We start from the raw sequence: 25,463 nt of genomic DNA, 5'->3' as shown, positions 1-25,463 counted from the left end.
CCATGTAGCCACCTGACGGATGCTAAAAACAGGGACATGCCTCTGCAAGAACCCACCCGGCAGCTGATCGAGAGACCTCCAGCCACTTCCTTCCCAAAGAATGATCCACCCTGATGCAGTCTGCTTAGTAACTGCCCTGCCCACACAAACCCAAGCTTAACGAAAAAAAGAGCTCTTCATCCTTTGATGCCCCTTTTTTGATAGATGGTAAGCCGAGAGTCCTCTTTGGGTAAAAGCAGTGACACTTCTCTATCTTAGATGGAGGAGTTGGAGAGTAAAAAAAGGAAGAACAGTCTTTTGTGAGAGGTGGAAAACGTCCTTTGGGAAGCAAGTTCAGCCTTAACCTCAATGTTACTTTCTACTTAGAGAAGACAATGAACAGAGGTTTGACAGACTAGAATTCACTCATCTGCCTAGCAGACGTGGAGGCTTAGGGGTGAGCAAACCCGCAGAATAAGAATGTAGGGGCTCAAACAGAGCTGCCATGAAAAATTACGAATAAAAGTTTTACATCTCAGGCAGGAACAATATACTTGCTTGGTTGAAATTGGTTCAAACATTCCTGCAAAAAATTTCATAACAATGGCAATGCAACAGAACAATGCCTGCTCAGGGAGCCCACTTAAAAACCTTTGTAGTGGCCAGGTCCTCCATCACTGTGCCAATCTGAAGGCCCTGAGGACCACAGAGAGTAGAAAACCAAGAATCGTAGAAGTCGGACAGACTAAAGCACCCTGAAATCAAGATTCACCCAGCAAAACTTTAAAACACTTATAGGCATGGATGGATTTGGTAGAAAAAAGCACATTGGGGGCATATCCAGACAGAACTCAAACCTTATACTGCAGCCTCTCAACAGCAAAGCATGGAGGTTGATACTGCCGAGTACCCCGGCCCCAACTGGCAGAGCATATCTACCTTCATGGCAGACACCAAGGAGGACAGATGGACATGCCCAGTAGCTCTGCATACCATGGCCTTTTGCCACAGCCTGGGGCTATCAAGATCATGGGGAGTCCAAAGTCTCCTGAGAACCAGGAGAATGGCAGGAGTTGGATGAAAGACAAGTTTCACTCTGCAAGCAATGCATCCCCCACAGCTGCCCAAAGAGGAAATTTGGTTGCACATAAAAAAAAAACGATTTATTTCGGTCGATTTTGTGCGGCCCACAGAAAGCAGAAAAAGGACATGCCTGGATTTGTTTTCATTTAAAAAAAAAATGTATTCTGCGTTTTTATCCCCCGAGCCCCCCTTCGCTCCTTGCGCCCCCGAACTCGCACCCCCCCATTGCATACACACACAAACATGTTCATTTCCCGTTTTCCTACACACGCACATACAATACAAAACACACTACACATACACTACACGCACGCACACACACTCACTCACCTGACACTACCGCGGCTCTTTCTCTCTGTCTCCCTTGGCCTGTCAGCCCCTGCGCGCACTTGTGTGCGTCACAGGGGCTGACAGTCTGATTTAGAAAGACTGCTCTGCCCGGTCACAGAGCGGTCTTTCTAAATCGATCTTTAACAAAAAGATCTTTTAACTTAGTACCTAAGCTTGCTGGAGCAAAACAACTCACATTTCCCTTTCACTCTGGTGACTAAAAGGTCCAACTCAGGGGTTGCACAAAAGGTGAAGATTTTGTCCAGAACTTCCTGGCAGTGCGGAATCTCGTGGGGAAGACTGGTCTGCCCTCTCAGGGAATGCACAACCACATTTTCCATCCTGACAAGATGGGCAGCGAACAGAGAAAAGGATTTCTCCCGAGGGTTGTATGTGATATTTACAAAAAACCACATTTCCATAGCACCATCAATACCAATACCCCTCTTGCTCCCCCCTCTGAAATTACCCCAAAATCGGGGGGACTGGGGGTGTTTCAACCACCGAACTCCCCTCCCTCAGCCCCCACCACCACCCTCCCCACCCAACACTCCCCCTATCTCTAATCCAACACAAACACCTAACCCACACAGAAACTTACCTCCTCACCCTTGACGCCGCTTCCGGGTCCTGGAGTGCATGTCAGCCCCTGCACGCTCTTGTATGTGGCAGGGGCATGACAGTTCGTTTTTAGAAATACTGCTCTGTGCGATAATGCAGCGGTATTTCTAAATCTATCTTTTTTGTAGTTTTTTTAAAATGACTACTTCACTTAGGACCCTCCAGAGCCCAGAACCACAGCTGCCTTGCTTCGCTGTCAAGAAGCAGCATTCCCACACCACCTTGCTTATTGAGGTAATGCATGACCACTGTATTGCTCCTTGGTATGAGGACACGCCCTGAACGGCAAAAGAAAGGCAACCGGGGTTAGCCTGGTGGCCCATAACTCTAGTAGAGGTATGCTTTCCATCACTTCAGCAGGGGAACACAGCACAGCACACTGTCAGATCATCAATGTGAGGACCCTACCTTTTCAGGGAGGGATCCGTGACCACGGTCGAGTGAGGCCAGGGTGCCAAAAAGGCTTCCCTTTTAGACCTCAGGCCTCTCATAGCAGGACCTGTGATACTCTGCTAGAGACCTGCAACAGGTACACCATGTTACATGTTCCCGGTCTCTCAGTCTAAGTCCCAACCCAATTGCTCAACCTCCGTGCCCCAGACCCCCAGTCGAAGCAGACTCAGAACCCCCTGTACCCCAGATCCCCCTGTACCGCAGAACCCCCAGTCCCTCAAAACCTCCAGCCCCTCAGAATCCCACAGTCCTTCAGACCCCCCCCGGCTCCAGTCCCTCGGAACCCCCCAGTAACTCAGACACCCCCAGTCACAAAGTCCCAGTCCCCAGTCTCCCAGAAAAACAGCCTCAGAATCGGAAGCCTTGGTACCTCAGACCCATTACCTCAGACCAACCCCAGCCCCCACAGTCACAAAGTCCCAGTCCCCAGTCTCCCAGAAAAACAGCCTCAGAATCGGAAGCCCTGGTACCTCAGACCCATTACCTCAGACCAACCCCAGCCCCCACAGTCACAAAGTCCCAGTCTCACAGTCTCCCGGTCCCGAGTCGCACAGGCTCCCGGTTACCTAGTCTCCCAATCCCTCAGCCAAGGTCCTAGTCCATCAGAACCAGAGTCTCAGAACCGAAACCACTGTCCCAGAATCAAAAACCCCAGTACCTCAGACACCCCAGTCACAAAGTCCAAGTCTCCCAGACCCAGCCTCACAGTCTCCCAGACCCAGCCTCAAAGACGCAGTCCCCCTGTTCCAGCATCCAGTTTAAAAATCCCAGTTCCAGTCTCACAGCCACACAGTCCCTGTCCCACAATCTCTCAGTCTAAGATTTCTAGACCCCCAGACCCGGTTTCAGCCCACCACTGCCCCAGTCCCACAGTCTCAGTCCCAATCTCAAACCCAGTCTCAGTCAGTAACAATTACAGCTACAGTCACGGTTCTGGACCACCCACCCAGGCACAGTCACATTCTATCAGTCTCAGGTTCACAGTCACACAGTCTCACAATTGTAGTGTCTCAGTCATTCTCCAGCTGGATGCAAATCAATAAATAAGTATGTATGTTAGATAAAGCACTTAAATGAATTATTAGACAGACCCTTTCTCAGAAACCACAGAAACCTGTCAGAGGTATGGCCTCCCCCTTCAAATAACCTAGGGCAGGGGTCTGCAACCGACGGCTCTCCAGATGTTTTGAACGAGGACTTCCATTTCCCCCCTTACCATTGACTGCGCCGACTGGGAGTGAGTGGAGTTGTAGTGTAGAACATCTGGTGATCCAAAGGTTGTAGGCCGCTAACCTAGAGGAAACACGATCTTTACGCCAAACATGCCCGAAGAATATTGTGGCACCACGACACAGGAGCGAAAGGAGGGGGAAAAACATAAGCAGTAGCTGTTGCAATGAAGAGGTAACCCTGACTGGATGGCAAATTGCCACTCCTAACTTGTTGCTGGTGTTGCCTTGCAAGAACTGCCCCTTCAAGGATCAAACAAAAAAATGTTTGTGCTCAAGTTTTGATGTCTCTCCTGTCGTCCTTCACAGGATATGGCTCTAGTGCTTCTTTTGAACTGCAATGTTTGCGTGAACACTATCCCTGGATTCTCACTTCCCTTTACAGCAATGCCCTTCCTTGTCTCATGATTCAATAAAGGGCACCTGGCGGAGTCCCGATATGCCCAGTAGGGTACCTGTATGTAAAATGCTAGAAATCAGCATGGGAGATCCGTAGACAGCTGTCTTGTTTTGAAGCTATTTTATTTTGCCTTCAAAACGATTTTTCACAGAAATAGAATTAAACATTTACAGGACCTTCGATAAGCACGAAAGTATGGACAGACGTATTTTCTTAAGGGAAATACAGGTGAGTATAGTCCTCTTCAATTATCGAGAGACAATTTCCACAGTGGTGCACAAGTATAAAATACAGGTAGGTAGTGACATAGAACTTGTGCAGGGTGCGACCCAGGACGGACTGTAGTAGGTCCGGGGGTATTCAACAAAATAGTGTACACAACACTATCCATCAACACATATATACAAAGGTTGTGCCACAAAACATCGACACAGAGGTGTTTTGGCCAAACAGGGCTGGGTAAGAGCCCGTGGTGGTGGTGGCCTTCATCAGGATGATCACTGGTAGTGGTGCTGTCCGTATAGGTAATCTGTGGGGGAAGGGAAAGCTGTCAGGATTTCAGGGGATTGATGATTGATTCAAAAATTAATGAATAATGGCCGATTGGTGCCTCGAGTACACCAGTGGTGTATCTAAAAACAGCTTCCCCTCTGCAGTGGTGCAGCGGGGAAGCTGTGCTTGGAGTCCTTTTATGGGTACTGGACTCTGGAAACCATGTCTGCAGTGAGCATGGGACGATTTGTATGATTCGCGTCTCCTTGGCCAATAAATACAGCCTTAGGCCTCTAGGAGCTGTAAGAGAAAGGATAACAGGTCGTTATCTATGCGCTCGAGGAGGACCGTGCCAGTGAACAGCAGAGTCCAGGCACATCCAGCATGGGATTGTGAGGTAAGTGACTGGAGACACCAGTGGTGTGGGTGCCCACTCAGTGGGTTAGTAAGGTCACGGTATAATAAAGGGGGCTCAAATAAAGTGCCTATTAGAGGCCTGCCGACTGTTATGTGAGCTAAGCGCTAGGAGGCGCTGGCAGTGGTCTCAGGAGTTTTGATTTTATTTAAAAGTGTCAACAACGTTCACAGGAAAAGCGAATGGAGATTGCAAATACATCTCTTGGTGTAACTAGGGTGTCTAATCTCGACTCAGTGTGTCACTTAGTGACAGTGCCTGTCTGACCTCGATGCGAGGTTGTGTAGCTGCCCACGGGGTGATTTATAAGAGGTGGCAGTGACCCTCAAGATAATAAAGTAAAATGAAGGAAAACACGGCCGCGCTGAGCGTGTTCCAGACTGTGGCGAGAATGCATCCTAATGTCTCACAGTGCACGGAGAGTAATTTGGAACATGAAACCAGCAAGGTTTTGTGGGGAGCGCTGGAGGTGCCTGGAATAGGTGCTGCATCACGCAGAAAAACGAAACAAATGAAAACATGAGATAAAATGGCAGCTTGTTTTACCGAATGCAAAAAACGGCGTCTGCTCTCCTTGTGGCTCTGGATTCTAGAGAGGAGTGTTGCTGTCAATGTTAAAAGCAGTGTGCCAGCTTGACATCCAGCCAATGGGCTGCTGGCTAGCTGCAGGGGTAGGCCAATAGTTACAGAGCGAGCTAACAACAGAAGTGATAGGTTGGGAGTAATTGACCAATGGGATGCAGATGCATCATCAGTGTCACAACTATATGAGTGTAGCCCATGGAAATGACAGCAGGGCCCCTAATGATGGATGGCAACTGCAAGTAGATGGATGCAGGTGAGGGGTAGCCTTCTACCTGATTGGTGGTGGGACGGCTGTTGCTATGGCTGTGTGAGCCCTAGGGTGGTGGCTTAAACAATGTTGACATTTTCAACACACTGTTTTCTAAAGAGCTAAAGGAGAAAACATGGTGTCACTGGGTGTATAGTGACTATTGTAAGTAACCAAAAGCCAGATAAATGGGAAAAACACAACACGCATTAGTACAATGGCTCACATATGTATGTTGCAACTTCACTTTACATGGTGCATGTATCTCAGCAATCAGAATGAACACACAACTGTTAATAAACATTAGTGGTGCTTGTACCATCTGGTTCTATAAAGTACATGATGCACAAAACACGGGCACTGCTGAATATGTAGCGTGTGCCCAGTGGAGGGCATCCGTCTAAATGGAGATCTAAACACCACGGTGGGGGTCAATCAATCCCAGAAATGTTTCCACTCTACGGTGATATTAAGGCCATTTCTGACTGTGTCCAGTCTGTGGACCCATTTTTGCTCAAGCCTGGTGAGGGCTAGATTGATATCGCCTCCTCTTTTTTGTTGTTGAAGTTGTTGCAGAATAGTCCATGTGAGGCCATCGTGGGTGTGGCCTTTTTTTCTGAAATGTTCGACCAGAGGTTTGTCTTGTATTGATTTCCTGATGCAATAACGATGTTCGCTTATCCTTTGATTTATGGGTCTGATGGTTTTCCCAATGTAAATGAGGTCGCAGGGACATCTGATCACATATATGACGTTTTTGCTTTCGCAATTGGTGTGATTTCGCATCGTCCACATGAAATTCTTGTGAGTGAAGGTCTTGCTGGTCTTGGTGTAGTGACACGCGATGCATTTTCCACATGAGTAGTGTCGTACTGCGGGCGGTAAGCCCCATAGTGTGGGTTGTTTCTTCTCTGGTTCCAGAAACGTATGTACCAGGGTGTCTTTGAGGTTCCTATTCTTCTTAAAGGCAAAGAGTTTTTTTTGTCCAAGGTCCCTTTGTTTTTTATTAGATGCCAATGTTTGTTTATGGTGGTTTTTACCAGGTTACTGATGGGGTTGAACGTTGTGACACAGACTGTCCGGTCTATGGGGTCCTTAGTGCTGGCCGTTAGACAAATAGTGCGATCAGTGTTGGCTGCCCTTTTCCGAGCCATTTTGATCGATTTTTTGGGGTAACCTCTTTCACTTAGGCGTGTCTGGAGTTGTTTGGCATGATGTTCGAACTTCTCTTTCTCGGTGCAGTTTCTAAGAAGTAACTAAGAAGATTTTTCCGAACCCTGAGACTAAAATATTTTTTCGAAATATACCTCCCGAACAAACAGAACTCAGAAGACAACAGTGCCGTCAACATCGAAGTCCACCAAAAGAATACAACCGGATTTAAACCAAGATCCAATTTTGTACCTCCTCCACATACCATCCCCAGCGAATTTGACACATTTGAGAAGTTGGTCACCACCAGCATCAACGCTGGCCTTACTAAAAATAACTTATACCAAGAAAATCTCAGCAAAGAAGAAAGAAAATCCCTGGGCGACCTCAACCTAGACCTATCCATTACCATCAAACCGGCAGACAAAGGGGGAGGCATTGTTTATATGAACAGCACAGACTACAACAAGGAATGCTTGAGCCTACTGGCTGATACATCATCATACAAGAAACTAAACAGAGATCCCACTAAGAGACTACAAGAAGAGATCCTTAACCTGGCTAAACATGCAGAAGACCAAAGTTGGATCTGCGAGGATGAACGCCTTTTCCTCAACAAAACCCACCCAAGGATACCAGCCTTTTATATCCTTCCCAAGATCCATAAACACGCTACTCTACCACCGGGTCGTCCTATTGTCTCAGCTTGTGATTCTCTTTTGGAGCCATTGTCACTCTACATGGATTTTTTTATGAAACCTTTCATTGGAAAGATGAAGTCCTATATCAAAGACAGCACCGACACCATCAAAGTTCTACAGAATTTAAACCTGTCCTCCAACTCCATCCTGGCAACCATGGACGTAGAAGCCCTCTACACTTCGATCCCTCAACAGGAAGGACTGCAAGCATTGACCATCTCTCTCAACAGAAGAGCCAACACCACCACGACTCCCACGAATTTCATCTTGGAGTGCATTCGACTAGCTATGACCGAGAACAACTTCCTCTTCGAACACCAGATTTACCAGCTGATCAAAGGCATCAGCATGGGTGCCATGTTTGCCCCTGATGTAGCTAATCTATACATGGCTCAGTATGAGGATGACCATGTGTACAACAATGACAACCCATACAAAGACCACGTCCTACTATGGCGACGATACATCAATGATGTTCTCCTAGTTTGGGAAGGCAGCAAGGAGCTTTTGCTCGAATTCCATGGATGGCTTAACCACAGAAACTCTCACATAAAGTTCACTATCGAATGGGATTGCCAAGCCGTGAATTTCCTAGACCTTCACATTTACCGCTCCGGAAACTCATTGAAAACAGAATTATTCAGAAAACCCACAGACAGAAACAGCTTGCTCCATTTCTCGAGTTTTCAACCCCAAGGATTAAAATACAACCTACCATACGGACAATTCCTCCGAATACGCAGAAACTGCACCGAGAAAGAGAAGTTTGAACATCATGCCAAACAACTCCAAACACGCCTAAGTGAAAGAGGTTACCCCAAAAAATCGATCAACATGACTCGGAAAAGGGCAGCCAACACTGATCGCACTATTTGTCTAACGGCCAGCACTAAGGACCCCATAGACCGGACAGTGTGTCACAACGTTCAACCCCATCAGTAACCTGGTAAAAACCACCATAAACAAACATTGGCATCTAATAAAAAACAAAGGGACCTTGAACAAAAAAACCTCTTTTTGCCTTTAAGAAGAATAGGAACCTCAAAGACACCCTGGTACATACATTTCTGGAACTAGAGAAACAACAACCGACACTATGGGGCTTACCGCCCGTAGTAGGACACTACTCATGTGGAAAATGCATTGCATGTTGCTACACCAAGACCTTCACTCACAAGAATTTCATGGGACGATGCGAAATCACACCAATTGCGAAAGCAAAAACGTCATATATGTGATCAGATGTCCCTGCGACCTCATTTACATTGGGAAGACCATCAGACCCATAAAACAAAGGATAAGCGAAAATCGTTCTTGCATCAGGAACTCAATACAAGACAAACCTCTGGTTGAACATTTCAGAAAAAAAGGCCACACCCACGATGAACTCACATGGACTATTCTGCAACAACCTCAACAACAAAAAAGAGGAGGCAATATCAATCTAGCCCTCACAAGGCTTGAGCAAAAATGGGTCCACAGACTGGACACAGTCAGAACTGGCCTTAATACCACCATAGAGTGGAAACATTTCTGGGATTGATTGACCCCCATCGTGGTGTTTAGATCTCCATTTAGACATCAGATGCCATCCACTGGGCACACGCTACATATTCAGCAGTGCCCGTGTTTTGTGCATTATGTACTCTATAGAACCAGCTGGTACAAGCACCATTAATGTTTATTTACAGTTGTGTGTTCATTCTGATTGCTGAGATACATGCACCATGTGAAGTTGCCACATACATATGTGAGCCATTGTACTAATGTGTGGTGTGTTTTTCCCATTTATCTGGCTTTTGGTTACTTACAATAATAGTCACTATACACCCAGTGACACCATGTTTTCTCCTTTACCTCTTTAGAAAACAGTGTGTTGAAAATGTCAAAAAATTTTAAGCCACCACCCTAGGGCTCACACAGCATTAGCAACAGCCGTCCCACCACCAATCAGGTAGAAGGCTACCCCTCACCTGCATCCATCTACTTGCAGTTGCCATCCATCATTAGGGGCCCTGCTGTCATTTCCATGGGCTACACTCATTTAGTTGTGACACTGATGATGCATCTGCATCCCATTGGTCAATTACTCCCAACCTATCACTTCTGCTCTTAGCTCGCTCTGTAACTATTGGCCTACCCCTGCAGCTAGCCAGCAGCCCATTGGCTGGATGTCGAGCTGGCACACTGCTTTTAACATTCACAGCAACACTCCTCTGTAGAATCCAGAGCCACAAAGAGTGCAGACGCCATTTTTTGCATTCGGTAAGACAAGCTGCCATTTTATCTCATGTTTTCATTTTTTTCATTTTTCTGCGGGATTCAGCACCTAGTCCAGGCACCCCCAGCGCTCCTCTGACAAAACCTTGCTGGTTTCATGTTCCAAATTACTCTCCGTGCACTGTGAGACATTAGGATGCATTCTCGCCACAGTCTGGAGCACGCTCAGCGCGGCTGTGTTTTCCTTCATTTTACTTTATTATCTTGAGGGTCACTGCCACCTCTTATAAATCACCCCGTGGGCAGCTACACAACCTCGCACAGAGGTCAGGCAGGCACTGTCACTAATTGACACACTGAGCCGAGATTAGACACCCTAGTTACATCAAGACATGTATTTGCAATCTTCACTCGCTTTTCCTGTGAACGTTGTTGATACTTTAAAATAAAATCAACACTCCTGGGACCACTGCCAGCACCTCCTAGCGCTTAGCTCACATAACAGTCGGCAGGGCTCTAATAGGCACTTTATTTGAGACCCCTTTATTATACCGTGACCTTACTAACCCACTGAATAGGCACCCACACCACTGGTGTCTCCAGTCACTTACCGCAAAATCCCATGCTGGATGTGCCTGGACCCTGCTGTTCACTGGCACTACCCTCCTCGAGCGCATAGTTATCATTTCTCTTACACTAAGGCTGTATTTATTGGCAAAGGAGACCCGAATCATACGAGTCTTCCCATGCTCACTGCATACATGGTTTCCAGAGTCCAGTACCCATAACAGGGCTCCAAGCACAGCGTCCCCGCTGCACCACTGCAGAGGGTAAGCTGTTTTTAGATACATCACTGGTGTATTCGAGGCACCAATCGGCCATTATTCATTAATTTTTGAATCAATCATCAATCCCCTGAGATCCTGACAGCTTTCCCTTCCCCCACAGATTACCTATACGGACAGCACCATTACCAGTGATCATCCTGATGAAGGCCACCACCACTACGGGCACTTACCCAGCCCTGTTTGGCCGAAACACCTCTGTGTTGATGTTTTGTGGCACAACCTTTGTATATATGTGTTGATGGATAGTGTTGTGTACACTATTTTGTTGAATACCCCCGGACCTACTACAGTCCGTCCTGGGTCGCACCCTGCACAAGTTCTATGTCACTACCTACCTGTATTTTATACTCGTGCGCCACTGTGGAAATTGTCTCTCGATAATTGAAGAGGACTATACTCACCTGTATTGCCCTTAAGAAAAAACGTCTGTCCATACTTTCGTGCTTATCCAAAGTCATGTAAATGTTTAATTCTATTTATCTGTGCAAAATCGTTTTGAAGGCAAAATAAAATAGCTTGAAAACAAGACAGCTGTCTACGGATCTCCCATCCTTCCTTGTCTCATGTCATGAGACAGAAACCCAGTCCGATGCACTCTTCCAGTTTGGCCTTTCGTAATTGCTGACGTGGTATTACGGAATGGAGTGCACAGTTTTCCACGGCCTGCTTAGTGTGGGGATCATACTCTGAGGTTGAGCACTGGAGAGGGGCTATCCTCTCGCACTTTTCCTCTCTTTCAGCTACTGAAGCGACCTCCACCTTAACTTCCTCACTCGCCTCTTCTCTAGATCTTCTTTACCCTCTCTCCTTGTTTCACCCTTCTTGCCGTCCTGCTCAACCTTGGCTTTCACTGCATTTTCCTCCATGCACCGCCTTCTTAGGCACCTCGAACGTTCCTGGCTCAAACACCCCACCCCTTCCAACCAATCTGCATACTTCGACTATCACTCCCTCTATGACTCCTGTCTCAATTCTGCTAAGCACACTTACTTCTCCGACCTTCTTCACTGTCAGTCCTCCCATCCACGCAGCATCTTTCAAATCTTATCTCGACTTCTTTCTCCTCCCACCCTTGATCATTCCATTGCCTCTCCTCTCTCTGCCTCTGACCTTGCCTCCTTTTCCAACAAAGTCCTCAACCTCTGACAATCTATTCTCTCTTCCCCTTCTTATTCTCCCCCTCATCCCCCTCCCTTCTCCATGTCCTCATTTACCCCTATCACTCAATCTGAAGTTACCCTCCTCCTTTCCAAAACTCATCCCACTGCTTTTCCTGCGGACCCCCATTCCTATCTCCCTTATTCCTAAAATCTACCCCCTCTTAATACCCTATCTTACCACCTTCTTCAACACATGTCTCTCTACAAGCGCGCTACCATCATCCCCATTCTCAAAAAACCTTCTGGTAACCCCCCATCTTGCATCCAATTATCGCCCCATCTCCCTTCTTAACTTCCTCTCCAAACTTCTACAACGTATTGTCTATTCTCAACTCTCTACTTTCATCTCCAACCATTCCCTCCTCCCCCCACCCAATCTGGATTCCGCCCTCTTTACTCCATGGAAACTGCTCTCACCTCCGTTCCCAACTCTCTCCTTTCTGTTTACTACTCTAAGCATTCGTCTATTCTTATCCTACTAGATCTCTCAGCTGCCTTCGATACTGTTGACCACCCTCTTCTCCTTAACTCTCTCTCCTCATTTTGCCTTAAAGACTCAATCCTCGACTAGTTCTCCTTCTATCTCTCCAATCGCATATTTCCAGTCTCCTGGGGTGGCCGCTCCTCACCTTTCTTTCCTCAAAACCACGGTGTTCCCCAAGGCTCTGTCCTTGGCCCCTTTCTCTTCTCACTCTATACTTCCTTCCTAGCTCCCATTATCTCCTCCTTTAGTGTATCACACCATTTCTATGCGGATGATACGCAGCTCTTCCTTTCCTTCTCCTCCTTCACACCTGACATCCACCTTAAGCTCTCTTCTTGCCTCTCCGCTATTAAATCTTGGATGTCCTCTCACATACTTTCTCTCAACTCAGATAAAACTGAGCTCCTCTTCTTCCCTGCCAACACTCTTCCTCCTCCCTCTCCTCCTCCCTTCATTTCCTTTCCTCCCTCCCAACTCCCTTCGCTCCTCATGCCCGCAACCTTGGTCTCCACATCGACCCCCCACCTCTCTCTTTCTCACCACATTTCTCTCACTGACAGATCTTGCTGCTTCCAACTCTACAATATTCGTAGTTTGTCCTCTCATGACCTTCTACGCTACTAAACTCCTAATCTCCTCCCTCATCTTCTCCAGACTCTTCTACTGCTCCACTCTCTTCTTTGGGCTCCCCTCCTCACACCTCTCGCCCCTCAAATCTATCTACCACTCTGCTGTCCGCTCCCTCTGCCTTCTCTCACTTCACGACTCCATTTCCTCTTCCCTTAACTCACTAGGATGGCTCCCTTTTCACTCCCAGCTTAAATTTAACTTCCTCTGTCTAGTTTTCAAAGCCCACTATGGTCTTGCCCTCCTTATCTATTCTCCCTTCTCACTTTCTACACCCTTTCTCGTTCTCTGCGTTCTGCAGATCTCTTCCTTCTTTCTCCTCCTCCTCCACCCGGTGCCCCTTCCTGCTTCCGCTCCTTCCAACTTCTTGCTCCTTTCCATTGGAACCACCTTCCCCTCCCAGTCCGCTCTACTACCTCCTATCCCTCATTTCGCACTTCTCTAAAATCCTACCTCTTCCATTCACCCCCCCTAGCATCTTTCAGCTTCCTCTTTCTCCAGTGAATACTCCTCCTCCTTCACCTTCTAACCCTCCTCTCTCACTTCAGTCCCCCTCCATATGCACTTAACCTCACCAATAATGTAAATTGTTCCTTGTACCTTTTTTATGGTTTGATTCAATGTTATGTATTGCTTATTGTAATTTCTTGCTCCTCATGTAAAGCGCTTTGGCTTAAAGCGCTATATAAATCTAAATAAATACAAGTGCCTCGCTGGTGCTCGGCCCCCATGTCCTGACAGTGAAAAGCCCCCCACCCATGTATTTGTGGGTCTAGTGGGGCATGGAGATGCAGATTCTCTGGGTGAGCCCATTAAAGGGCCTAGTCCTCCTCCCCTGTTGGTGGCTCATCATCCCAGACCAAAGGTAGGAGCCGGGTGATCCTAAGTACCTTCTATAGTCCCCATGGGGTGTCTATGGTTGTCAACCTTTAGAAACCCGGGTGGGATCCTTGCAATACCGCACGTCAGTGACCATTTGTGTCAAGTAGACATTGATACCCTGTAAATTAAGATCATCTGATGCATTTCTTATATTCCAGTGTGCCAATCCTTTAAAAATGGGTTTGAAAATGGTATGTTTGTTTCATATAGCTGAGCCAATCGTTTGCAGTGATTTGTAAATTGACACTAATATGCCTTCCTAACCAGTTACATTTAACCAATCCTTGTGCAGGCTTGATGCTGTAAGTGCCTGGCTTACAACAGTATTTAGTTAGTTTCCTTTGTACAAACCGCTGTGACAGTCTGTGGCAGACTACATTTCAAGTAGGGTAGGATTGTAATGCTGCAAGAGGCAGCCACATATATTGTACCACAAACAGGACTATCAGAAATGGCTGCCTTCTCCGCTCCTTATGCATTTCCAGAAAATGCTTATTCTATGGGTTACGGATTATACGAGTAGGCGTATGCCACTTTCTAATGTGGCCATTTCTTTGTACACATCTGGCTGCAAAATAATGAGTGGCAAGACGCCCCACAACCCTATCCCTCCCCCCTTTATATTTGCGGCTAAATGTGTAAAAGAAATAGGACAAATGGGCCTAGAACAAAAGAAATGGGCATGAACTGAGTTAAAGGTACGTTACATTATTGGTTCTTGCATCTCATCCAATGCTATCCTCTCCATTCAGTAGCAATGCAAGGACTTCAATGGCAGCCTTCACATGTTAGGACTGTCTTTAACATGGACACCAAGACTGCAATACATTACACGCTTGCCTCCAGGAATGCAGTGTAACTATCGCCACTGGCAGCAGACAACGCCATACATACAGGTTCAATAGCAAAGATTGGCGGGCGAGGGGCATAATAAAACGAGACTGGTAAGCAGTGGTATACCGAAGCAATTTTAAACTAGGCCATGATGCTTCATTGCACATCATAGCAAGCAATCATGGCTACAAAGGCCAGGCCCTTTTCTAGCCCCGTAAATTGTATCTGCTGGACGACAGGAACAGGCGGGAACTAGGCGTGCGCAAGGGCATAGGAAGAGTTGGTTAGATTTCTACACCCAGCACATGAAGGAATCGGACCGAGTACACCATTTTATAGTATAACCAATCACCCTTAACACGCTGGCTCCGAGGAGCTGTTTTCGACCAGTGATGGGCCTAGCAGATGTATTAGCAATATGCGGGGTTAGATTCAACTGCTTTACACAGTTCCGAGACATGCAGGTCCCTCCAATTGGTTTAGTAAATAGAAACGAAAACATGCGTGGAATGCACTACATCGCTAAATGCGACAGTGAATAAAAGAACAGAAATGCTCCAGTCACATCGGATTTTACACAGTTTTAACTGTTGACTGGTTTCAATAAAATTCCAGGGGGATTATTCACAGGAAGCTTAGAATATGTGCTGACCTGGAAACAAACGTGCGGTTTATTTGGGTACGTGACAATCAGCAGATGAGAACTGTTGCCGCAAATGAATCACAGTCCACTACATTCCAAATACAAATTAGGAAAGAAAACAAGCACAGGGAGGGATTTGGTGCTGCATCATTTTATAAGTCTATTTAATCCGCGAACTATGTACCCACGTTTTAATTGTTGGCTTACAGTCCTAACTTGGCTGGATGGGACACTGCACAAGGGCCGAGTCCATTGTAGATAGACCATAACATGAAATGTTGCAGTACCGGCTGACATGATGGAAGCAACCTAACATGGTAGCTACACATTTGAGACACTGTACGGAGCAGGAAACATAGTAAAGCCTGGCTATAGGGAGCAAGTTACATAGGCCCCCATTATAATTCGCCACATAAGTGCATCTTTCTATCTATCCATCCACACCTTTAAATTTTGGCAATGAGAAAAAACTTCAAAACACGTTTACACAAACCATAGAGCAAACAGTATATCAAACACGTGCGCCAATTTACAGTGTTTGGGTGCAGGCACACCTACGTTTCCCTTTTCAGTCAGAAAACTTCAATGTAATCCTCCAAGACATGAGGTGTGAGACGGACACATCCAGCGAGAAAACAACTTGAGGAGAGTAGGTACAGAAAAATTACTCTTCTTTGGAGAAAATTAAGTTCCCTTCATTCACAACTTTCTTAAACAGCATACCTCTGTAGGTGGAAGTGGACAATGTATCAAAACTAAATGCACTCCCAGTCAAGACACGACGTGTATGCGTTTACCACCAACATGCCCTACACTCAGATATAGCCCTTACATGCTTCACTTCAATTCTAAACAACTAACAAGTAGGGAATTGTGGAGCACATATTATGGGCTACGCCATTTGTAAGTACTATTTCTCTCACACATAGAGAGGGCAGGGGAGATGGATGCTCTGTGGAAATCAGACGTAGCCACTTCACCAGCCCAGCAAAACCAACAAAGAGTTGGTAATTAACACAATATGGTTTGGGCCTGGTGGCTTAGCAGCTGAACGCCCTTTTAGTGTTAAGGTTGTGGATCTTGTGGAGGCACAATTGTGAAAAAACCAACAAATTTCCATGCCAATATGGAGTGCTAAAAAGGACAACGGAACCCGATGTTGGTCACAATTTTTCTCTGGGAAAAATTGGATGGAACCAGTCTCGCTTGAAGGAACAACCTGAAGACTTTAATCTAATCTATCGGGCAACTGCTGCTTGCATTAGCATAGTACTAGAATTCAAATATACCAGGGACAAGTCTGCTTTATAACAAACCTGAATAAAATTATTGATCTAAAAATACAACTCCTATTCACAGAACAACAATCTGCAAATCTTTGGAAAGGTTTTCAAAATCCAGTTGATTCCTGAACTATGGTGTTCAGCTGTGTGCCCATTTAAACCTAAACTTGCCTGGTGTTGCCGCATATGTTTATCGGGGCAGACAGTCTGAGAAAATACTTGACCACCCAATGGTTCTTGGGTAGCGGATATGCCAGAGAGAACGTTTGAGTTTCCCCAGCCAAAAGACTTCCAAATACCGTCTACAAGGTTTTTATAATAAACTTGCTACTTATTTACTCTACAAATGAATATTATAGGGAGTTGTCCCAATCTCGACAGGTTTGAAAAGACCAAAGAAGACTAAAAACTCAATTTTAGTGTTGTTTCAATGTACGGTGGGACCAATTAATAAATAGGGAAGGACAAAGCTCAATTAAATTGTCAAAATCAACCAAATAGTCAGGCCAAAGTAAAAGTTCAAAATTAACTCAAAGTTCATGAAGGCTCTTTTCCAGTCTTGTATTCTTACCTGGGTTCCTTTCCAGGGAGGGAATTTCCAACAAAGTCTCAATACGAAGTGTCTGGGTTTTCACACTGCTCTGGGTTTCGTTCAGGGGCTCTTGACAGACCCCAAACCAGTAGAAACTTTAAAAGGTTGTCTCCCCATTCTTTTTCCTGGTCTTACATTATTTTTATCTGCAGATTCCTTGTATAAAAACAAATCACTTACCTCTCTGTAATGTACTTTCTGATGGATGAACTCTTCCCCCAACAGATTCCTCATCTTTGATATTCTCTTCCCAGAGCTAGCTGTTTTCGGAAAGGTGTTGGCCACGGTGTGTGTGTGTGGGGGGGGGGGGGGGGGGAAGGGGTGATGCAGTGCTGTTTTGCCCGGTGCTCATGCCCTCCCCATTCTTATGTTTAGGCCTTAGCCTCATGGGCAAATGGGTCATGGGCCTAACATACACAGATACACAGGACATGATGTCTAGGCCAGTATACATGGATCCACCACACACCATGACCTCTATTCCATACTTTGTCCAAGCACTCAGCAGCTGAGGTACCGCAGAACAGAAGAGGTTTACAAGCTATTCGCCAAGAGGGCAGGAGGGCGATGATGAATCTGTGGGGTGGGGGGTGTAATCCATCAGAAGAAATATTCTGAAGAGGTAAGTAATATGTTCTTCTAATGGATTCTTTCTTCCCACAGATTCCTCATCTTTGATGGAATCTTTAGCAGTACCTTAACGTGGAGGTGGGAGAAGAGTGAGAACAGTGAGAAAACACCACCTAGATGTAAGTACCTCATGCTGGCAACAGTAAAGACAGATACAAGTGATCACAGTTCAAGGGTGTTCATTAAACTGTATGAATGGGAGAAAAACACCTAATCTAAATCTACATCCAAGATGGGAGCAAGCTACGGCCATCAAATAAAAATAAGGGAGTCCTAGTGGTGTCATGTCAAATAAAAAGTGCCTATACTAAAAAAAAAAATAACTATTGCCAATCCTTACCTCTAAATTACAAAATAGTGTGGTATAATGTTCACCAGAAAAGAAAGAAGTGTTCCCCACGTTTTTACCACAGCACACTCCTGGGACTTGCTAGCACAAGGTTATAGTTCCTTGCAACAATACCAGGATCTTCTGGGGCCAAGTCTCTTTTCTACAAGGTCTCTTACCTTAGAAGGCCTTATAGACCATAAACGACAAACAAAAAGTATATTCATAAAATCTTCACGTTGGGTGATTTTTCTTCACCCTTGGATCCCCCTCAACCGGGCTCCGATCCTTCTTGCTACGTGGGCTTCCCTAAGTCCAGTTCACTATCACCAACCACTCACTGTGGACATCCCTCGGTTGGGTTCATATTTGTTACCAAAATGTTCACCGGTATGTTACTGTTCACCCTAATTCGCAGACACCCCTCAGCCGAGGTTCACAATGTGCCTCACTCAATAGTTTCAACACAATGTGGGATTAATTTCTCTCTGCTTCCTCCTGGCATCCCTCTGTCGGGTTCACATAGCCATTCTAGTACAATCTCATCAGAAAGCAGGGTTTCCCTTCCCCTAGCTGTCTCTTGGCATCCCTCGGACGGATTCACACTTGCCTCTTTCCTCTTGGTCATGGGTCAAAGACTTTCGATTGTACAAGGGGTTTTTACTCGACCCTTGTAGGACCACTTTGACCTCTTTCATCGGCTCTCCTTTGGCCTTCTGGCATCTTTAGTTTTAACAAAACACGGACCGCCAGAGTCTTTCGAATGAGCGCTCACATGACACCGGACCACTATGTAGCTGGTCTGTCCCTGGATTGTTTCAACAGTTCCGTAACACACAAAGTCTTTGTTCTTTCAGTTTACGTTATGTTGCCATTTGCAACCTTTGCTCTGAGTCACCGGCTGTGATGAACCGCTTGGTATTTCTCGTCTTTTGAGTCAAGGACAGTACCACAGTAGCAAGCGTCTCTCCCTGAGTTGGTTTTCAGTGTAGGCTCCGTACACCATTGACATCTGCTACACCACAAGCTAGCTGTTGTTCCCGGCCTTATGATTCCTTTCACTGAGGCTTTGCGGGTCTGGGTCGAAAAGGGCAAGGGCACTTCCCTCCTTGTCGTCCTTTTGCTTATCGCCACCCTTCTCCTCCTCTTGAACTGCCATCCTGGAATAGCTGTCTCGTCGTGCGGTCTGCTTTGCTTAAAGTGTGCTCTCGAGCTCCACCTTTTATCACTGTGGGCAAGTCAAGTGTGTGATCATTGTCAATTGCCTGACTCTGCCTGACCCTTGTGTTGGGACATGTCAGGTAAATGGCCGTGGTGTTAGTCTGTTGTCTTTTGTGGTGAAAGTGTTCGTGACGAAAAAGGGGGCGAGGGGTAGAATGGGGGGAAAAGGTGTTATAGGGAAGGTGGTATCGCGTCTCTCCCGTCAGTGTCCCACTTCCACTCCCAGGGGGCTCCCAATCCAGGTGATCCTCCCACACTGGTCCACCCGCTGGTACTGGATGCAATAGCGATGGCGGTGTCCTCGTCACCTGGATGACAGACCCCCCCAGGGACAAGTGGGTGAGACACCTTCAGGTTTCTCACATACACCAGAAAACTTTGGAGCACTGTCCGGCCAAAGCAAGTGTCATGCACCGATAAGAAAACCAGGTTGTAATGTTTAGCAAACATGAAGAGTGAAAATGTGAGCAGTGAAGCCCACATGTCCACATGACAATGTCCAAACGCCCCCTCACACCTCTGCAGGGCAGAGGTGGAAGCCAGGCCCATAGTGGAATGACTCCTGAGACCGTCCGGCACAACCAGATCATAACATTCCGGAATTCAGAGGACGGTCCATCAGGAAAAGATTTGTTTAGTCACAGCCTTGCCTGCACGAACAATAGCACAACCAGCAATTAGCTAGTCATCTTTCCTAAGGTCCCTAGTCCGAGACATAGTATGTGAGAGCTGCACAGTGTCCATCAAATGGAATCCCTCCTCCATCTTAGAGTGATGAGGTGGAGCAAAAAACAAAAGGAAGAAGGATCTTTTGATAGATCTTAGGCAAGAAGGCCAATCTCACTCACAAAGTCACCCTTCTCCTTGAACACCAAGTAGGGGCGCTTTACAGGTAGATCCTGGAGCTCACACACACATCTTGTGGAAGTGATGGCTACCTGGAAAATCCCCTTAAGGGTAAGCAACAATGAACATTAACAAAGGGCCCCAAATGAAGGTGCCATGAAGAAAGTTAAAAAAAAAAATTCAAATCCCAAGCAGTAACAACAAACTGGTATGGGGAAATTGGCTACACAAACACCAGAAAAATTGCATAATAGTCAAGATTGTGAAGAAAGAGCCTTGTTCAGGGCCGCTAGATACCCTTTCAAAGTGCCAATCTAATGGTCCATCTGGGCCAAGGAAATTGGACAGAGAAAAGGGTCCCGACCTCTCTCCCGAACCAATCCAAAAGCTTTGCCACCTGCAGGCATGAATGGACTTGGTCGCGAGCCTCCGAGTGGAAAGGAGCACAGCTAGCAGTTCATTTGTCAAGTCCCACGCCTTATATCACAGCCAAACATGAAGGTTCAGGCTGCTGCAACTCGGATGGAGGAACTGCACCCCATACTCCACAGTGGGACAGCAGATCCACCCTCACCAGACAGTGCTAGTGAGGCCAGATGGCTATGCCAAAAGCTCAGAGTAACACATCCTCTGGACCCAGTCCGGAGTGATTCAAATGAATGTGGATCCAAACTGCCACAGTCTCCTGAAAACTAGTGGCAGGGCCAGGATCAGCAGTTACGCACAGAGGCGACTGAAATTACATTTGACAGCCAATGCATCCCTGCAGAGGAAATTCACTTGAGCAGAACTCCTTGCACTTTGTTTTCACACTAGAAACAAAGAGGTCCATTTGAAGTGTCCCCCAAAAGGAGATGATACTCCCAATACTTACTGGCTGAGTTCTCACTCCTGGGAGGTCAAAGTATGTCTGCTCAGAGCATCCGCTACTATATTGTTCGTACCAGCAACATGGTCTGTCGTCAGATACACAACATTCTCCAGAGCCTAGAACCACAATCTCACTGCTTCTCTGCACAGAGGCAACAACACTCCAAAACCTTGAATGTTGAGGTAGTGCATGGCCACGGTGTTGTCCGTTAGGTCTTGCCTTGCATAGGGGAAAGAAAGGCAATCAGGACCACCATCCTGATCATCTACACCTACAGCAAATTGATTTCTTCCTAAGCTTCTGTCAGAGACCAGATTCCGCTCACTATGAGATCCAACAGGTGAGCTACTCAATTCTCAGGTCAGAAATGCTGAAGCAGTGCCCCTCTCAGCAAATTGGTTCACAGGGTCCACCACACAAACCCTAGAGACACATTGTCCCAGACCTGTAATATGGCTGACATGGTGCCCTGCAATTGAGGCACTGACTCTGAAGTAGCCACCAGAGTAACTTCATAAGTAAACAGGCCTCACCAGGATGCAGGTGCCATGAGTCCCAGAAGACAAAAAGGCACCAACCAGGACTAGCCCATGGGAATGGAACACATGCACCATCTGAAGGATGTGCACCATACAATCTTCAGGAGGGAAAAGTCCTGACAGGTGTCCAAAATGGCTTGGATTGACTGGAACGATGAAACATAGGACTACACAGAGAAGCCAAAACTGTACAAAAGGCTGTAGTTTGGTTCCCGTGTGCTGACACCTGGTCAGGGGTGTGGGCTTGGATGTGCCCATCATCCAGGTAGGCGAAGACATGAATTCTTTCCCTCCGGGGACATGTCACAACCACGACCCTGGGTGACAAGCAAAGACCAAACAACAGAAATCAGAACTGGTAATGGGTATTTACAACCACAAACCTCAGATACGTCTGGCACTTTGAGTGGATCAGCACATGAAAGTGGCATACTGGAGGTCAAGAGATACTGTCACATACCAGGGTTGGCAGTGAAAAAACGCTGCTGTCTCCCTGGTGGCCTCTGTTGTGTCTTGTGGAGAGCCAGGCTCACTGGGACTACATTACTCGGCATGCTCCAAGGCCTTGATTACACCCCCAAGCTTATGTGATCCATGCTGAGTTCTACACACCTGTCAGTGGAGGCTGCAAGTGTGTGTTTTCTAATTCAAGCCTCTTTGGGATGGTCCCCTAGGCTGGATGAGGGCAGAGGCCCAGGGACACTGCACTTGACAGTCAATGCACGGGGTGACAGCAACTCAAGTTCACAGGTGAACTAATGCCGGTGTTGACATAAGAACTGCATGATCACAGCGGCAACACTGACGGATGGTTAGCAGTCTATGCATTTAACAAAGAGGCTTCAAAACCAACGATGCAGGGGATTCATCAGTCCATTGTGGGATTGCTCCGTTACACATTGATTTCCAACATAAAAGATAGCATATGGATTACTTATTGTAGTAAGTGAGACCACAGGAAGGACAGGCAGGATGCAGGAACACGGCTGTGAGGCACGACATACCTGGCTCACCGGCTAAATGCGTAAATAAAGCAGGATTAATTTGAGAAGCAGATCGTATTGAACTGATCCTTGAGACAACAAACCAACAGCTTTTACATGAGGAGATAAATATCCTGGCGTTCCCAACAACACGAGAGAAAAATGCCACTGGACATATTGTGTTTAAAATATTACCAGGTGTACTGGTCACAAGGAAAGCAAGACCTGAAGTTCGAGGTCGAAGCCCACAGGCAAAATTGGGATATTTCCTATATTAGGACTACTAGAATTGGATGTGGAGACGGTGTGGCTCACCCTACCATTTGTAACAGGAAATATCTAGATTCCCGTTTGTTGTCCTGACGAAGGTTGCATTATTTATGCACATTAATTTTGGAGTCCTTTACGACAACACGTGTAGACAACAAAATTTGTGGGAATATTGAGATATAGATTGTATCACCTGACAATGGGAAAAGGGAACCAGACATTGTGAAATATTAGAAAGTGAAATTGGTGGCCAATATAGATGGTCACATTTTTATGAAGTGTGAGAAATGTGTGTAGATAGAATTAGAATGAATGGTAGAAATGTGTGCGTGAGCCGCAATGTTTTTTGAAATATTTTGTATTGATTTTGTCAGGAAAATGGATTTAATTTTTTTAATTGCACCAAATAAATAATTGAATTTGTTTTGAAGAAATTGGTAAACTAAGTGTTAAGGGTCATCCCTCACTCTCTGGTCCATGATGATGTTTCTATATATGATGTATAGCCTAAGGGACCAGGGTTTATAATCAGGCACTCCTTTTTGTTTTTGATTTTAAAATTTGGCTGCAAGTCTGTCGGGTCCCGGCGCTGAGTTTTTCAGGGTTTTAATTGCATCTGTAGTTTCCTCCACTGAGACTGGCAGCTCTAAGGAGTCCAAATGGGCTTGTGGAGGATGGTTGCTGATGGAGTATAAATAGAGCGCCTGTTTTCCATGAGTTATAGGAGATCCCGCCATGATTTCTCTGTGGTGCTCTACCATGATTTCCATTTTCTCGCTCTCAGTGGAATGCGTGTTACCGTGCTCCCCTTTACGTTTTAAAATCTTATTTCTATAGTGTACCTTTTTTAGTTTGTACGCCAGGATGTGGTTGGCTTTGTTCCCATTTATATAGTAATATTGCTTTGTATATTCCAGAGCCCTTTGCGGACTTATCAGCCCAATGAATTTCTAGGGCTGTTTTGTTTTTTTGAGATCCAGCGCCACTTACCTAGTTTGGTGTTTTTATAGCTTCTGTCTAGACCAGCAACTTCCGTTTCAAGTTTGGCACCCTGGAGCCATGCAACCCTCCTTTGCTCAGCTACTGCTGAACTTGCACCCATCAGAGGCCCACGAATGACCGGTTTCATGGCGTCCCAGATCATAGCAATGGAAGAGTCCAGAGTTGTGTTCTCCCTAAAATAGTGCGTGATTGTCTCAACCAATTCTTTTTTGATTATCACATCTAGCAGGGTGGAGTCCTTTACTTTCCAATATTTTTTGGGGTGGGGAGCTGGGGAACCCTGAATTTGTAGATCTGCCATGACAGGCGCATGGTCTGAGAGAAGTTGTGTCTGAATTTGCACCTTTTCCAAGCAGGGGAAAAGGACACTTGCCATCAAGATCAAATCTATTCATGGGAAACCTTTATGTGCAATCGAGTAGAAGGTGAAGTTAGACACCCCCGTATTAGCTAGCCACCAAATATCTATTGTCTCCGTTTTCCTAAGAAATTTAGCAAGACCCAGTGATCGGGTGAAATCTGCTCGGGTGGAGGGGGGGAGTTGGGGGGGGTTAGTGTCTTGTCCACTTGTGGATCTGGGACTACATTGAAGTTCCCGCCTGCCGATTAGGAGATGGCCTTCTGTGAATGCTAAATTTATTGGGATCAGATCAAGCAGGGATCTCTCCTACGCAATATTTGGGCAATAGATGGATGCTATGGTGAGTGGTTGTTCCAGGAACTAAGCCTTAACAATAATGAATCTGCCTTGGGTGTCTCTTTTCACTGCGATTTGGGATAAGAGAATGTTTTCGCTAAGTAGGATAGCCACTCCCGCCTTTTTCCCCTCTGATGTGGCAAAGTAGGATTTCTTGAACCTTTTAAATTTAATTTGCTGTTCATCTGCCTGGAGCAGATGTGTCTCCTGTAGGCACACAATGTCACCTGAGAGTTGGCCCAACCTAGGTTCAACTGACCTCCTTTTGCCCAGGAAGTTAAGCCCCTGAACATTCCATCTAATCATATGAATTTCGCGTTCGCTGTTAGACCCCATGCTCATTATCGGTGTGGATGCTTCTAATTGAGTCTGCACCGTCTCCCCACCTGTGTAGCGGGCGACTCAGCTCTGCCCGTGTGTGTGTGTTGCTATCGTGTGTTGATGTTTTGTTCCCTTCAGTCTCCTGAGTCCTCCTGCATGTAAACTTCCCCTCTTGCCCCTCCCTCACCCTTCCCAACTCCCTCAGACTCCCATAACGAAGGTTGGGATCAGCCCTCAACCGACGGGGTGGTCCGACACATCCCACCACCGACTAAACTGAAGGCCAACAGGGCTTGATGCAAAACTAAATAGCATAACTCCCAAGCGTAGAGCAGAACATTCCCCAAGTTGCAAGGTCGATGTTTCCTGTGATTTTTAACTTAGGGTCCCAGTCCTGGGGCAGGGCTGATTTCCCACCAATTCCCCCATGGGATGCTCAACCCCCTCTCTGACGTTTTCGCAGCGCAGAGATGCTCCGTCCTGCCTTACTTTTAT

The 25,463-nt window shown here is 46.3% G+C and overlaps 1 protein-coding gene across 4 annotated transcripts in view; it reads right to left on the bottom strand.

Moving 5' to 3' along the window:
• Positions 1 to 25,463, bottom strand: part of SBF2 (SET binding factor 2) — a 2,983,421-nt gene that overhangs the window by 988,754 nt on the left and 1,969,204 nt on the right. The gene's annotated exons all lie outside the window — the stretch shown is intronic.

The sequence above is a fragment of the Ambystoma mexicanum genome, chromosome 11 (genome assembly GCF_040938575.1).
Source record: "Ambystoma mexicanum isolate Mex_15411 chromosome 11, UKY_AmexF1_1, whole genome shotgun sequence".
Taxonomy (NCBI): Eukaryota; Metazoa; Chordata; class Amphibia; order Caudata; family Ambystomatidae; genus Ambystoma; species Ambystoma mexicanum.
Note: the sequence above shows the minus strand (reverse complement) of the source record. Positions and strands in the feature narration are given on the sequence as shown.